This window comes from Acipenser ruthenus, chromosome 9 (assembly GCF_902713425.1).
Source record: "Acipenser ruthenus chromosome 9, fAciRut3.2 maternal haplotype, whole genome shotgun sequence".
Classification (NCBI taxonomy): Eukaryota; Metazoa; Chordata; class Actinopteri; order Acipenseriformes; family Acipenseridae; genus Acipenser; species Acipenser ruthenus.
In genome coordinates, this window is record NC_081197.1 from 21,560,416 (window position 1) to 21,573,689 (window position 13,274).

Below are 13,274 nucleotides of genomic sequence, written 5' to 3' on the forward strand. Positions count from 1 at the left end.
AGTGTGACAAACCACAATTCAATAATACAGCAGATAATAGTGATAGTTACATCAGGATATGATTAAATGGTGATAGTTACATCAGGATGTGATTAAATACAAAGTACTACAGGTTAAACACTTGGCAGATTACAGTATTCTGAAGTACAGGATTAAATGCAGTAAAATAGGGGGCAGATAAGAGCAAAATAAAGCACATTTACATGAAGGGTGATAGTGTCCCAGGATACAAACAGAGGAGTTCAACAGGTGCTCTTTGAAGAGGTGAGTCTTGAGGAGGCGCCGGAATGTGGTCAGGGACTGGGCAGTCCTGACATCTGTAGGAAGGTCATTCCACCACTGCGGAGCAAAGGTGGAGAAGGAGCGGGCTCGGGAGGCAGGGGAGCGTAGCGGAGGTAGAGCTAGTCTTCTAGTGCAGGCGGAGCGGAGAGGTCGAGTGGGGGTGTAGGGAGAGATGAGGGTCTGGAGGTAGCTGGGTGCAGTCTGGTCAAGGCATCTGTAGGCTAGTACAAGAGTCTTGAACTGGATGCGAGCGGTGATCGGGAGCCAGTGGAGCGAGCGGAGTAGTGGAGTAGCGTGGGCGAAGCAAGGCAGAGAGAACACCAGGCGGGCAGCAGAGTTCTGGATGAGCTGGAGAGGACGGGTAGCGGACGCAGGGAGGCCAGCCAGGAAGGAGTTGCAGTAGTCTAGGCGGGAGAGTATCAGGGCCTGGACCAGGAGCTGGGTAGCATAGTTGGTGAGGAAGGGTCGGATTCTTCGGATGTTGCTCAGGAAGAATCGGCAAGTGCGTGCCAGAGTGGAGATGTGCTGGGAATAAGAGAGGCAGGGGTCCAGGGTGACTCCAAGGTTCTTAGCTGAGGAAGAGGGAGAGAGTGTGGTAGATTCCAGAGGAACAGAGATAGAGAGATCAGAGGAGGGGGAGGAGGAGGGAAAGAAAAGGAGGTCAGATTTAGAGAGGTTGAGTTTGAGGTGATGCAAGTGCATCTAGGAGGAAATAGTAGACAGACAGGTAGAGATACGGGAGGAGATGGTGGAGTCAGAGGTGGGGAAGGAGAGGAAAATCTGAGCATCATCAGCATAGAAATGGTATGAGAAACCATAGGATGCGATGAGGGGGCCCAGGGAGCGGGTGTAGAGAGAGAACAGGAGAGGACCCAAGACTGACCCTTGGGGGACTCCAGTTAAGAGAGGGTGATGTGTGGAGGTTGCTCCACGCCAGGTTACCTGGTAAGTGCGGTTGGAGAGGTAGGAGGAGAACCAGGCCGGAGGAGTGCCAGAGATCCCCAGGTCAGCAAGAGATGATAGTAGAATAGAGTGATCAACAGTGTCAAAGGCAGCAGAGAGGTCGAGGAGAATTAGGACAGAGGAGAGAGAGGCAGCTCGGGCACACTTAAGTGAGTTGGTGACAGACAGGAGGGCGGTTTCAGTGGAGTGAGCAGAGCGGAAGCCAGATTGGAGAGGGTCAAGCAGAGAGCTGGCGGTGTACAGTCCGCTCGAAGGTTTTGGAGAGGAAGGGTAGGAGGGAGACAGGACGGTAGCTCTGGAGGGAGGTGGGGTCGAGGGTAGGTTTTTTGAGGAGGGGAGTGATAGAGGCTTTTTTGAAGGCAGAGGGAAAGATACCAGAAACTAGAGAGGTGTTGAGGAGGGAGGAGATGAAGGGGAGTAGAGCAGGAGCAGCAGCTTGAAAGAGGTGAGTGGGGAGGGGGTCCAAGGCACATGTGGTGGGTTTGTGACCCTGGAGCAGGGAGGAGAGGTCAGAGTCTGAGAGGGGCAAGAAGGTGGAGAAGGAGGGTGAGTTAGTAGGGGTTGCAGTGGGTGTAGGAGTTGGAGCGGGAGGGGGTGCGGGGGAGGGAGAGGTGTTAAAGAGTTTGCGGATATCTGAGATTTTAGAAGAGAAGAAGGAGGCAAAGTCATCAGGGGAGATAGAGGAGGGAGGAGGAGGGGGGAGGGTTTAGGAGGGAGGAGAAGGTAGAGAATAGTTTACGTGGGTTGTTAGTGGAGGCTTGGATTACAGATTGGAAATAAGCACATTTAGCAGAGGAGAGAGTAGAGGAGAAGGAGGAGAGGAGAGTGCGGTAAAGGTCTAGGGCAGCAGGGAGTTTGGTTCTCTTCCATTTCTTTTCAGCAGATCGCAGTGTGATTCTTGCCGAGCGGAGCGCAGAGGAGAGCCAGGGATGGGGAGGGGAGGGGCGAGCAGGACGGGAGGTGAGGGGACAGAGGGAGTCGAGGGAGGAGGTGAGTGAGGAGAAGAGGGTGGAGGTAGCAGAGTCTATGGAGAGTTGTGAAAAGGAGTCGATAGGAGGGAGGTGAGAGAGAGCAGTGGAGGCAAGGACAGAGGGGGAGAGAGAGCGGAGGTTACGGTGAGAGGTGACAGTGGGGGTAGGAGGAGCAGGGAGAGGGGGGAGAGACAGAGAAAAAGAGATGAAATAGTGATCAGAGAGGTCCAGGGGGGTGACAGAGAGGGTGGAGGGGCAGCAGGCCCTGGAGAAGGTGAGGTCCAGTTGACGGCCAGCTTTGTGGGTAGGAGGGGACGGAGAGAGACAGAAGTCGAAGGAGTGCAGGAGAGGGAGGAATCCAGCAGAGTGGCTGGGGTTGGAGAGATGGATGTTGAAGTCACCCAACAGGACAGTCGGGGTAGACAGAGAGGGGAGGGAGGAGAGTAGATAGTCGAGTTCATCCAGAAAGTGAGTGAGAGGCCCAGGGGGGCGGTACAGAACAATGAGCAGGAGTTGACAGGGAAAGGTTAGTTGGACTGCATGAAATTCAAAGGTATTGACAGAGAGTGAGATGAGATCGGAGGGGACAGAAAAGAATAAGGAGGGAGAGAGGAGAAGACCCGTCCCACCTCCCCGTCCAGTGAGACGCGGGGTATGCGACAGGACGTAGAGAGAGGACAGGGCAGCAGGAGTAACAGTGTTATCAGGGGACAGCCAGGTTTCAGTGAGAGCAAGGAAATCGAGCGAGAGGTGGGAGGCAAAGGCAGATATGAAATCAGCTTTGTTAGCAGAAGAGTGACAGTTCCAGAGTGCACCAGAGAGTGTGCGGGAGGGGGGGAGAGGCAGAGAAATGAGGTTAGAGGGGTTGGAGGAGCAGCAGCGGAGGGAGGGCAGAGGACGAGGACGAGGACGAGAGGACAGAACAGGGATGTGAGAGACAGTCATAGCAGGGCAAGCAGGACAAAAGGCACAGTAGGAGCAGTAGGGTGGAGGGTACAGACCTGACTAGGAGATAGCTTCTTCTAGAGCCCCGTTAGGTTTGGATCTATTGGAATAGCGTCTCAGCGCAGGCCTCCCCTTGCTGGACTCCCACAGCTAGACTCCCGGCTCTTTTGTTGAGGCTATTTAAACATTTGTTAATTCAAGAATGTTTACTTTCATATAAGAAAGTGCCACCAAATGTATTAATACAACTAAAAAAAATTCTTAACATTACCTGGAAGCATTTGTCTTTATATGTGTAGCGAATCTGCCATTAAGAGAATCAAACTAGTTATATATATGGATGCGAGCGGTACTACAGCGGCTCACTAAATATCGAGGTATCCCTACATAGGGTATAAACCCCTCTTTGCAAAAAGCAAGGCGTCTAGGGGGGGTAAATGGGCCATCCGAAGACGTGCCCCCATGCGTTCTCTATTGGTTATAATGGGCTACACTTTGGGGTACTGCTGATCGTGGGGTACGGCTTGCTCACTAAAATCTTTAGTGTTTTTACAAACAGGGGGTTATGCTCTATCTAGGGATACCTTTATATTTAGTGAGCAAACCGTCTAAGGGGGGTAAATGGGTCATCCAAAGTCGTGCCCCCATACGTTCTGTATAGATTATAATGGGCTACACTTTGGGGTACTGCTGATCGTGGGGTACTGCTGATCGTGGGGTACGGCTTGCTCACTAAAATCTTTTGTGTTTTTACAAAGAGTAGGTTATACGCTATCTAGGGATACCTTTATATTTAGTGAACAAGCCGTCTAAGGGGGGTAAATGGGTCATCCAAAGACGTGCCCCCATGCGTTCTCTATTGGTTATAATGGGCTACACTTTGGGGTGCTGCTGATCGTGGGGTACGGCTTGCTCACTAAAATCTTTAGTGTTTTTACAAAGAGGGGGTTATATCCTATCTAGGGCTACCTCGATATTTAGTGAGCAAGCCGTCTAAGGGGGTTAAATCGGGCATCAAAAGACGAGACCCCATGCGTTCTGTATAGGTTATAATGGGCTACACTTTGGGGTAAATGGGTGGTAAATGGGGCAAAACAAGCGTTTAATATAGGGTATCGCTATGCTGCTGATACAGATTTGTTATTAATATTTTCGTTTTTTTAAAGAAGGAGCGATTATTTTTTTAAATAGTAGCAAGAGTTAAAGAGTTGTAGTGAGTTAAAACACACAGAAAAATGACACGCTGCTTTGTCAACTACATCGCAAATAAGGAACCGGGAATAAGTAACCAACTTCCAGGTGGTTGGTTAGGGCTCTGGACTCTTGACTAAAGGGTCTTGGGTTCAATCCCAGGTGGGGGACACTTCTGCTGTACCCTTGAGCAAGGTACTTTACCTAGATTGCTCCAGTAAAAACCCAACTGTATAAATGGGTAATTGTATGTAAAAAAAAAAAAAGTGATATCTGTATAATGTGTATAATGTGATATCTTGTAACAACTGTAAGTCACCCTGGATAAGGGCATCTGCTAAAAATCCGCTAAAAAATAAATGATATATATAACTATCATCTCTTGCTGACCTGGGAATCTCTGGCACTGCTCTGGCCTGGTTCTCCTCCTACCTCTCCAACCGCACTTACCAGGTAACCTGGCGTGGAGCAACCTCCACACCTCACCCTCTCTTAACTGGAGTCCCCCAAGGGTCAGTCTTGGGTCCTCTCCTGTTCTCTCTCTACACCCGCTCCCTGGGCCCCCTCATCGCATCCTATGGTTTCTCATACCATTTCTATGCTGATGATGCTCAGATTTTCCTCTCCTTCCCCACCTCTGACTCCACCATCTCCTCCCGTATCTCTACCTGTCTGTCTGCTATTTCCTCCTGGATGCACTCGCATCACCTCAAACTCAACCTCTCTAAATCTGACCTCCTTTTCTTTCCCTCCTCCTCCCCCTCCTCTGATCTCTCTATCTCTGTTCCTCTGGAATCTACCACACTCTCTCCCTCTTCCTCCGCTAAGAACCTTGGAGTCACCCTGGACCCCTGCCTCTCTTATTCCCAGCACATCTCCACTCTGGCACGCACTTGCCGATTCTTCCTGAGCAACATCCGAAGAATCCGACCCTTCCTCACCAACTATGCTACCCAGCTCCTGGTCCAGGCCCTGATACTCTCCCACCTAGACTACTGCAACTCCCTCCTTGCTGGCCTCCCTGCGTCCGCCACCCATCCGCTCCAGCTCATCCAGAACTCTGCTGCCCGCTTTGTGTTCTCTCTACCTCGCTTCGCCCACGCTACTCCACTACTCCGCTCGCTCCACTGGCTCCCGATCACCGCTCGCATCCAGTTCAAGACTCTTGTACTAGCCTACAGATGCCTTGACCAGACTGCACCCAGCTACCTCCAGACCCACATCTCTCCCTACACCCCCACTCGACCTCTCCGCTCCGCCTGCACTAGAAGACTGGCTCTACCTCCGCTACGCTCCCCTGCCTCCCGAGCCCGCTCCTTCTCCACCCTTGCTCCACAGTGGTGGAACGACCTTCCTACAGATGTCAGGACTGCCCAGTCCCTGACCACATTCCGGCGCCTCCTTAAGACTCACCTCTTCAAAGAGCACCTGTAGAACTCCTCTGTTGTATCCTGGGACACTATCACCCTTCATTTAAATATGCTTTATTTTGCTCTTATCTGCCCCCTATTTTACTGCATTTAATCCTGTACTTCAGAATATTGTAATCTGCCAAGTGTTTAACCTGTAGTATTTTGTACTTAATCATATCCGGATGTAACTATCACTATTTAATCATATCTTGATGTAACTTTCACTATTATCTGCTGTATTATTGAATTGTGGTTTGTCACACTTGAAAAAATTATTGTATTTCTTGCTCTTATTGTATGACTTGTATTGTAACACTTGAATGTATTTGCTTGCGATTGTAAGTCGCCCTGGCTAAGGGCGTCTGCTAAGAAATAAATAATAATATATAATAATATATATATATATATATATATATATATATATATATATATATATATATATATATATATATACATATATATATATACATATATATATATATATATATACATATATATATATATATATATATATATATATACATATATATATATATATATATATATATATATATATATATAGTAACGTGCTATCACCTCCATTGTAGAAACAGGGGAAGCAGGATTAGGGGCCCGCCTGCCTATAGCACATTAGGGGGGTCTTGATTGACAAGTGGGGGTCCCATGAGTGTTTTCGCGGGTTTAATATAGGATTATGATAGGGGATTGACTTTCGTGGGCGGGATAAGAGAATGATTATATAGGGGTGTGCGGGGTTAGCCCCGGCGGAGTTGAGTTAATCGTAACTTTTCGGTACACTGTTAGAGTGGGCTGGCACAGTGTAAACAGTTAAAGGGCAATAAATATGTCTTTGTACCTGAACAATGTGGTCCGGAGTGCCTCTGTGGGGTCAGTCAATGGGGAACGCTACAATGGTGTCAGAAACGGGACATGTATTTAACCCCGCTCCCCACGGCCATGAGTTGCGAGAGGTGAAAGTGGAACCGGGCCACCGAAGTCCGACGGGCTGCCTCCAAGTAAGAAACAGCGCGGCAGAAATTCCTCCACGGCCATCACTGAGACAAAAACCACCAACTTATGATGGTAAGTCCAGTTGGGAGACGTATATCACCCAGTTCGAAATTGTCAGCCAGCTAAATAACTGGACCAAGGAGGATAAAGGTGCATACTTGGCTACGAGTTTGAAAGGGGAAGCCATGAATATTCTGGCCACGGTAGCTGCACAACAGCGCTGTAACTTTGTAGCACTCTGCCAGGCTCTCGCGCTGAGATACGGGGTAGAACAGCAAGTAACGATTGCTAGGATGCAGTTAAGAGCAAGAAAGAGAGAGGTGGGCGAGACATTGCCGGGGTTTGCTGGAGACCTTGAACGTCTTTTCAGAATAGCGTATCCTGGGTCGGGGTCGGAATTGCAAGAACAGATTGTGACGGAACAATTCATAGAAGGTTTAGACTATGCCGATCTGCGCATACAAGTTAAGCTGAAATCGCCTAAAACACTGAGAGAAGCCTTGCTAGCTGCGCTTCAGGTCGAGACTGTGTTTTGGGCTGAGAAAAATGCGCATACAGTAATGAAACCGCAAGTGTTCGAAACTAACGTGTCGTCCTCCACGTTGGGCATATGTGCCACTGAGAGACCCGCCTTCACAGGAAGTGACGTAACTGCTACCGCAGCTGTGGTTGAGTCCTCACAGGACAGGTACCGGATGAGGGGCAATGAGGTCAAAAGCGACGCCATTTTTATGAGGGGCAATGTAAAGCAGCCTGTTTTCTCTATGGATAATCCAACAATCGGTAATATGGGGAATGTGAGCTTGTACACCAGCCCTCAGAGCATTGCCAGACGCCCCAAATGGGATTAAATATTACAGGCAGGAACCTCAATGCCCCACAGATGGGTTTGCTACCCCATGCACTCCACAGCGCCCCCTTTATTACAAATGTAGGTTTTACACCAAATCGACAGCCAGAAGTCCAGCCTGTGGCCACGTTTGATGTAAACACAACCCCAGTGAGTGCTATCAATAATGTGAATGCCTTTTACAGCAGAAACGTGACTCCACAATTACCTGCACTTGGGAGCAAGCATATCCCCTGTTAATCCAGCATGCCCGTTATGACTCAACTCACCATGCCAAGCTATCAGCCCGCAGCAGCGCCACTCCAGGGGCCATCTGGGAGTTACCAGCCGGCCATGCTGCCACACCACCTGCCAGCCACCTATCCCGGGACTGGGTGGATACAGGACTGGTCACCTGAGCCATACAGCCAGAGTCAGGGTGGGCTGAGAGAGACAGTGAGGGCGGTGATGTCCTGCATAGAAGAAGACGGAGCGGGTCACATACCCACTTGGGGCCGGAGACTGGTTTGCTGGGTGTGTGGCCGTCAAGACCACATGGCTCGCAACTGCCCAAAGAGGTATGGTGGGCCAGTGGGGGGCCATGGCAATGCGGGGAAGCGGTCAGGAAACTGAGGGGAGCTAGGATCATGGGGAGGAGCCTGGCTCTTACAACCCATCAAAAGGCCCCCAAAACAGCGCCCCCTGGACGTAACAAAATGGTTCCCTCACGGCTAAAGGATAACAGGGGACAGTCTGCAACCAATACAGCATCCAACACTGGTTTGAAGACCACAAATAGGACAAGGCAAAAGAGCAAGCCCTGTGGGTCGACGATAGCGGCAGCACTTTCAGGTAGGCAGTCTCCTAGTGCCCCAAAATGGAGCCAGATGCAGCGGGTTCAGGCCAGGTCCATTCCCAAGGAATGCAAGGTGGGCCGCCAAGACGTCCCCGGAGCCGACCTCACACCGAGGCGGGGCACCGCGAGGAGGGGTCCAACTTCTGGTCTGCCAGGTCTGCCAGCTGGGACGGGCGCGCCATCTCCGCGTCGGGTGCTGTGTGGAAGACACTTACTGCCAGGGTCTCATCGACACCGGTGCCTCGGTGACCATTGTGAGGGCTGATGTCCTGGACAGGGGAGGACAGGGATGGAGGAAAAAGCTCCGGCCGGTGGATGGTGAGCTGTTGACGGCAACCGGTGAACCAGCTCCAGTGCTGGGAGCTGTGACCTTGAAGTTTGAGCTAGGGAGGATGTCCATTAGGCATGAGGCCTGGATTGCTGAAGTGGAGGATGATCTGATCCTGGGCCTTGACTTCCTGCGTGCCACCCGAAGCTGCATGGATCTTAGCCAGGACAGGCTGATCTTGGGGCCCCGGGGTCAGCAGTTCCATGTTGGATTGGTGAGGCAACAATGGGAGTCACTGCAGCCGAGCGCCTCTGGGCGCATGACACAGGCAATGCTTGAGATGTGCCACCGGGGAAGTCGCTGCCTGGATAGGGAGGAGCAGAGAGCCATGTGCTGTCTGGTGGAGTTTTGGGATGCCTTTCCCCAAGGGAAGGGTGACAAAGGGCGCACAGATTGGGTCCAGCACTGCATCGACACTGGCCACTCCACCCCAATTCGACAGCCTCCACGACGCATGCCCTGGGCCTGCTGTGAAGAGACTGAGCGTCTCATACTGGAGATGCGGGAGACAGGAGTAATTGAGCCTTCGGACAGCCCATGGGCATCCCTGGTGGTGTTAGCAGACAAGAAGGACGGCACCAAGCGGTTTTGTGTTGATTACCGCCGCCTTAATGAGGTCACGACAAAGGATTCTTACCCCATTCCCCGCATTGACGATACCCTGGATGCTTTGGCCGGGTCCCAGTGGTTCTCCACTCTAGACTTGAAGAGCGGGTACTGGCAGGTGGAGGTGGAGCCAGCATCACGGCCAAAGACAGCATTCAGTACGGGCCAAGGGCTGTGGCAGTTTACTGTCATGCCATTCGGGCTCTGCAATGCCCCGGCGACCTTCGAGCGATTGATGGAGCGAGTCCTTGATGGCCTTCCCAAGATGGTGTGCCTCGTCTATCTAGACGATATCCTGGTCCACGCAAGGACGGTGGAAGAGGAAATGAAGCACCTGCGACTGGTATTGGAACGCCTACGGAGCGCTGGGCTGAAACTTCACCCAACCAAGTGCAATCTCTTCCAAAGGAAGACCCTGTTTCTAGGCCATGTTGTGAGCGGAGAAGGGATCTCTACTGACCCTGGGTAAGTGGACGCTGTCCGGAAGTGGCCACGGCCCAAGAATGTTCATCAGTTGCGCAGCTTCCTGGGATTCACGTCCTATTACCGACGGTTCGTCCGGGGGTTTGCCACAGTGGCACGGCCATTGCATAGGCTTACAGAGGCCAAGCAGAGTTTTGTTTGGACGGAGGAGTGCGAGAAGGCCTTCGAGTCTTTAAAGCAAGCCCTCTGCACGACCCCAGTCTTGGCCTACCCCATCCCAGGCTGCACCTTCATCTTGGACACCGATGCCAGCGACCAGGGAGTGGGGGCAGTGCTCTCCCAGGAGACTGAGAATGGGGAGAAAGTGGTGGCTTTCTACAGTCGAACACTTAACAAACCAGAACGAAATTACTGCGTGACACGGCGGGAGCTTCTGGCTCTGGTAAAGGCGGTAGAGCATTTCCACCCCTATCTGTACGGGCAATCCTTCATGGTAAGGACAGACCATCCTAGAGGCAGAGTGCAAATACTGTGACCGAAGGGAGGAGAGGGAAAGTGAGGTTTGTCGGGTCCATGCCATCAGGGAGACAACAGTGTGGGAACCAGAAGAGTGGACGTGGGAGCAGCTGGCCAAACTGCAGCAGGAAGATGGGGACATTGCACCACTGCTGGGGTGGAAGCGAGCAGACCAACGGCCTACTTGGGAGGAGGTTGCCCCGCACGGAGCGTTGCTCTATGGGCTCAATGGGACCACCTGGAGATGAAGGAAGGCGTGTTATACCGGAAGTGGCAGACGCCGGCAGGAGACCGCACCATGTGGCAGTTGGTGGCACCCAGTGCCATCCAGTCCTGAGAGTTGCACATGACCTGTCCACAGCTGGCCACTTTGGCGTTACCAAGACGCTGCTCCGGGTGCGCCAACGGTTTTATTGGGTCCGCTGCAGGAGGGATGTGGAGAGCTGGTGCCGTCGCTGTGACGCCTGCACGGCGCGAAAAGGGCCCCAACACAGAGCGCGAGCCCCAATGCACCAGTATAATGTAGGTGAGCCCATGGAGAGAGTCGCCATCGATGTTCTTGGCCCCCTGCCCACAACGGAGAGCAGCAACCGATTTATATTGATCGCCATGGACTATTTCTCTAAGTGGCCTGAAGCCTACGCCCTACCCAACCAAGAGGCTGTAGTGGTGGCTGAGGTCCTCGTGGGACAGTTCTTCTCCCGATTTGGCGTCCCAAGTGAGCTCCATAGTGACCAGGGACGAAATTTTGAATCTGAGATCTTCCGGGAGGTCTGCAAGCTTCTGCGGATACAGAAGACGCACACCACGGCACTGCACCCCCAGAGCGATGGCATGGTGGAGCGATACAACCGTACCTTGGAAGTTCAACTATCTTTGTTTGTGGAGCAGCACCAGCGTGACTGGGACACCCACCTCCCTCTCCTACTCATGGCATATAGGACAGCGGTCCACCATACCACAGGGTGCACCCCAGCTGCCATTATGTTTGGCAGAGAGCTCAGGACACCCACAGAGTTGCTTTATGGCCGACCACCTGGGAATGAAAACGGCAATGGGCCAGGTCCGGAATACCTACACCAATTGCAGGACCGCATGGATAAAATCCACCGGTTTGCCCGCCGCCATGTAAGAGGGGAGTCTAACCGGCAGAAGCGGCAGTATGACATCCGTGCCCGAGAGACCCACTTTCAACCTGGGGATAAGGTGTGGGTCTACTCACCACGCAGGATCAGGGGCAGGAGCCCAAAGCTCACCAGCGCCTGGGAGGGCCCCTGTGCCGTGCTGGAAAGGCTCTCAGACGTTGTCTACTGGGTGCAGCTTAAGGGAAGACGGCGAAAGGTCATCCTTCATCAGGAGGGGCTGGCACCCTATCGTCCTGGAGAGCCTAAAGAGAATGAGACGCAGGTGCCCCTGTCTGAGAGGGAAGATCCCCCTCTTGACCTGCCTGTCCTTTTCCAGGAGCCTGTCACTGTTCCTCTTTCTCCCAGGGCTACGGTTTCAGACCCGTGACCCCCACCCGGAGTGTACACCGAACACTGCTCCAGGGAAGGAGGCCAACGAACCAGACCTGCTGCCCACAACAGAAGAGTGGCCCCACTCTCCAGTGGGTGAGCCTCAACCGCCGAGGGTTCCTGCTGCCCCACACAGACCGAGGAGGGCCACAAGGGCCCACACGGACTGCCCATTCTGCTGTCGGCTGGGTTTCCCAGCCACCACGGTTACCCAGGACGAGGTTGACAACCTCAGCGGTGGAGGACCTGGGGAGTTAGGGGAAGTTGTCATTGTAAATAGTTAGGTTAAGACCAGGTGGATTCGGGAGTCACAGGGTGGTTTATTTTGGAGACCCCCCCTCTGGCTAGGGATGTCATTTTAACATATTCGGGGACGAATGTGTCTGAGAGGGGGGCAGTGTAACGTGCTATCACCTCCATTGTAGAAACAGGGGAAGCAGGATTAGGGACCGCCTGCCTATAGCACATTAGGGGGGTCTTGATTGACAAGTGGGGGTCCCATGAGTGTTTTTGCGGGTTTAATATGGGATTATGATAGGGGATTGACTCTCGTGGGCGGGATAAGAGAATGATTATATAGGGGTGTGCGGGGTTAGCCCCGGCGGAGTTGAGCTAATCGTAACTTTCCGGTACACTGTTAGAGTGGGCTGGCACAGTGTAAACAGTTAAAGGGCAATAAATATTTCTTTGTACCTGAACAATGTGGTCCGGAGTGCCTCTGTGGGGTCAGTCAATGGGGAACGCTACAATATATATATATATATATATATATATATATATATATATATATATATATATATATATACAGTGCCTTGCGAAAGTATTCGGCCCCCTTGAACTTTGCGACCTTTTGCCACATTTCAGGCTTCAAACATAAAGATATGAAACTGTAATTTTTTGTGAAGAATCAACAAGAAGTGGGACACAATCATGAAGTGGAACGAAATTTATTGGATATTTCAAACTTTTTTAACAAATAAAAAACTGAAAAATTGGGCGTGCAAAATTATTCAGCCCCCTTAAGTTAATACTTTGTAGCGCCACCTTTTGCTGCGATTACAGCTGTAAGTCGCTTGGGGTATGTCTCTATCAGTTTTGCACATCGAGAGACTGTAATTTTTGCCCATTCCTCCTTGCAAAACAGCTCGAGCTCAGTGAGGTTGGATGGAGAGCATTTGTGAACAGCAGTTTTCAGTTCTTTCCACAGATTCTCGATTGGATTCAGGTCTGGACTTTGACTTGGCCATTCTAACACCTGGATATGTTTATTTGTGAACCATTCCATTGTAGATTTTGCTTTATGTTTTGGATCATTGTCTTGTTGGAAGACAAATCTCCGTCCCAGTCTCAGGTCTTTTGCAGACTCCATCAGGTTTTCTTCCAGAATGGTCCTGTATTTGGCTCCATCCATCTTCCCACCAATTTTA